Source organism: Osmerus mordax, chromosome 5, assembly GCF_038355195.1.
Source record: "Osmerus mordax isolate fOsmMor3 chromosome 5, fOsmMor3.pri, whole genome shotgun sequence".
NCBI classification, from domain to species: Eukaryota; Metazoa; Chordata; class Actinopteri; order Osmeriformes; family Osmeridae; genus Osmerus; species Osmerus mordax.
Window position 1 is genome coordinate 17,816,096 of NC_090054.1, and position 3,512 is coordinate 17,819,607.

Below are 3,512 nucleotides of genomic sequence, written 5' to 3' on the forward strand. Positions count from 1 at the left end.
TTTATTTTGGCCCCCATGCGGTTGCCAGGTGCTGAGAGGATGGTTGGGAGTATTTTTGAGGGTTGCCAGATTGCTGGCTGTGCACCCTCAGATGCCAGAGCCCATTCAATGAAGTCCTGTGACATCCGATTTGGCCCTCCGAGCATTCCAGCTTGCCAGTGCTCTGTGATGAAAAGGGGAGTATTTGACTTCGTGTAACACAATTGCTTTAGTTAGTTGGCCAACTTCTTTCACGAGACCAGGTAGCCTGCAGTTGTTTGTGAAGATGTGTAGCTACTCAACCGCTCCCCCCAGCCAGATCAATATAACCGATAACCTCTCTTCCTCTTCGCGCTCTCTCTTTTTCCCTTAATCTCTCCCTTTCTCTATTGTTTTGCGTTTCATGTGCGTGGCTGTACTAAGTGTAATTGTGTCTGCAGTGCAGTTCGATACGTCCAGATGTAAGACCCTCCATCTTTCTGTCGATTGTTGTATCCTGCATTGGACCAGGTTGGCCTACTTGGCTTAATGAAGGTCAATGGCTGATCTGATGGCATTCAATTAACAGTGACAGACCATCAGTGAAACCAGAGCCATGAGACTACAGAGAAACACTGGCAGCGTTTATACAGGCTGGCCTCTCATTGGTTGATAGGCGTAACCATAATTATCATTGGTTGATAAGCGGTAACCATGCCTCCCGTGAGTTGGCGGACCCTATCCCGGCCTCCCATTGCAAGGTAAGGTGGGTGTCTGAGCGGGGCTAGCCGTAAGGAGAAAGAGCAGGGGTTTGTGGGTAAAAGAGGAACTAACCTTGAGCGTGTCCGCGTAGCAGATGGACACACAGCCAATGCCTGGGTCTATTCCAGTAGCTTTATAGTTGTGTGTGAGCTTGTGTGTGTGATTGTGGGTGTGTGTGTCACATAGTATGTATGAGATGAAGGGACATTAACGCAAAATATACAACCACTTTCACCCAGGGGAGTCAGCCAATAAGCTTTCACTGTACTGGCCCGTGCCAGGGTGACTCCTCTTTCTATTGGCTGGCAGTGGCAGTGTTAGCTCCCGAGAGGTGTCCTTGTAAAAGCTTTCAGGCTCATCAGGATAATTGGCTTGGAGTAGAGCTGCATGTTTTAAAATGCAACGCTTGAATAGTTGAGTATTTCTCTCTCTCCCAATGCGGCTCTTATTTTGGAGGGCAGCAGAGAGTTTGATACTGGCACAACGGTACATAAATACTGTACAAGAGCCTAGCTCTCTACATGCTAGTTCTCCTCTGTATGAACACGTGTGTATGTGTTAGCTCGCTAGGAAGCACGATGCGTTCGTTTTACTGCGGCTCTTTCGTTTTTTGAGGGTTTCTTTGGCAGTGAGGGGTGAAAGTGGGACAGATAACATTTATGTAACGTTGCGATTAGGGATTCTCCAGGCCCCCAACCTTACCCACAACCCCCTGCTCTAACAATGCTTTCTACTTGAGCAAGTGCTGAACTGTTAGCGTGGCTAAGAACCCAACAAGTCCCCTGTTTTCCCCCCTGTAGATGGGGAGGGGTTGATGCATCAGAACAGGAGTGGAGATGGAGGGGATCAGATCTCCCTGTTAGGAGCTCTGGAGGAGATGGACGTAATCAGATCTCCCTGTTAGGAGCTCTGGAGGAGATGGAGGTGATCAGATCTCCCTGTTTGGAGCTGTTCTCCAGGTCAAGGAACCCCGTCCTCATACCAGCTCCATCAAGAACCACAACAGTGAAGTCTAGCACACAGGCACACACTCATACACACACACGCACACACACACAATAATGATTCACTAGGAGTCTAACTATGGAGTGTGTGTGTGTGTGTGTGCCAGCGTTGCTGGACAACGAGGACTTGGCTGACCTCATGCTGTGTTCCAGCTGTGTCAGCGAGAGTGTCAGTCTGGAAGGGAGTCCCTGGGATTCTCTGTACCTCCTGGACACAGGTCCTTATAAGGGCATTCTCCTAGGACCCAGAAGAGGATTCCTGGGAGAGGGGGGATGAGTGATGGAAAGAGAGAAGATGAGAGACCATAAAATGTTCCTGGCCACCTTTGACCAGACATCCCAGGACCAGCTGTAAAATAGACGTGGGAGTTTACCCCAACTCTAGCCCACCATGATTCTGGTGGTCTGACGGCGCTTCATCTGTAAATACTGCAGAACACACACACAAGCCACCACCTTTCCCCTTGGGATGTCTCATGTAGACAGATGAGGAAATGTCTTTACTACATACAGATGTTTTAGAACTCTCCTCCGAGACACACTCTGACTCGTCATAGTCCTCAGTTGGACGGAGCCAGATGGGGAGATAGACAGGCAGACAGATGAACAGGCAGACAGATGAACAGGCATGACAGATGAACAGGCAGACAGATGAACAGGCAGACAGATAGAACAGGCAGACAGATAGACAGGCAGACAGATAGACAGGCAGACAGATGAACAGGCAGACAGATGAACAGGCAGACAGATGAACAGGCAGACAGATGAACAGGCAGACAGATGGACAGGCAGACAGATAGACAGGCAGACAGATAGACAGGCAGACAGATGAACAGGCAGACAGATAGACAGGCAGACAGATAGACAGGCAGACAGATGAACAGGCAGACAGATGAACAGGCAGACAGATAGACAGGCAGACAGATGAACAGGCAGACAGATGAACAGGCAGACAGATAGACAGGCAGACAGATAGACAGGCAGACAGATGAACAGGCAGACAGATAGACAGGCAGACAGATAGACAAGCAGACAGATTGCCAGCCACAGACAGGCAGGTCACATAGCAGACATGTACAGGCCAATCCATAAGGCTGAGAAATGGAGAAACAGACACGAGGGAAAAGCAGTCGTCTGTCAGGGATGTGAGGGATGGGGAGCGATGAGGAGCTGGAAAGGACCCTGGTTTAGGCCTGCTGAATAAGTCAAGGAGTTCTAAAAAGAGATAGAAGGGGGGGGGGATATGTCGAGTGTTCTCGTTCACACATCTTCTGCAGCATTACTGTAACAGACTATAAATGTTTCTGTCAGGCCATCTGTCTTTCTCTCGTGGTCCTGTGCAGTCCATCATCATTCTCAAGAGAACGTTCTGGTTGCTCTTCAGTCATGCCGTTATGGAACACCGTATCTGAACAAGGTTCTCCTGCTCCTGCCTTTATCAGTGTGGTTCCACTCTGGAATCCGAAAGACACGCATGCTTGTGGATTTGGCTTTTTGAAATGACCGATCATCCAGATTAATTGTGGACTTTACCTCAAACACTTTTTCATTCGCCTGAGTTTGCGGAGAGCTAATCAGAATCAGAATGGGATTTATTCGCCATGAAAGTTTGCACAGACAAGGAATTTGCTTTGGCAGGAAGGTGCATACAATAAACATATACCTAAAATTTTAATATGTGGACTATCTATACTAAGGGTACATAAACTAGCAGTACTAAGTGGGATTAGAATAGAATTAAATATACAATAAAATACAAAATAAAATGGAGGTTTATTTGTACATATT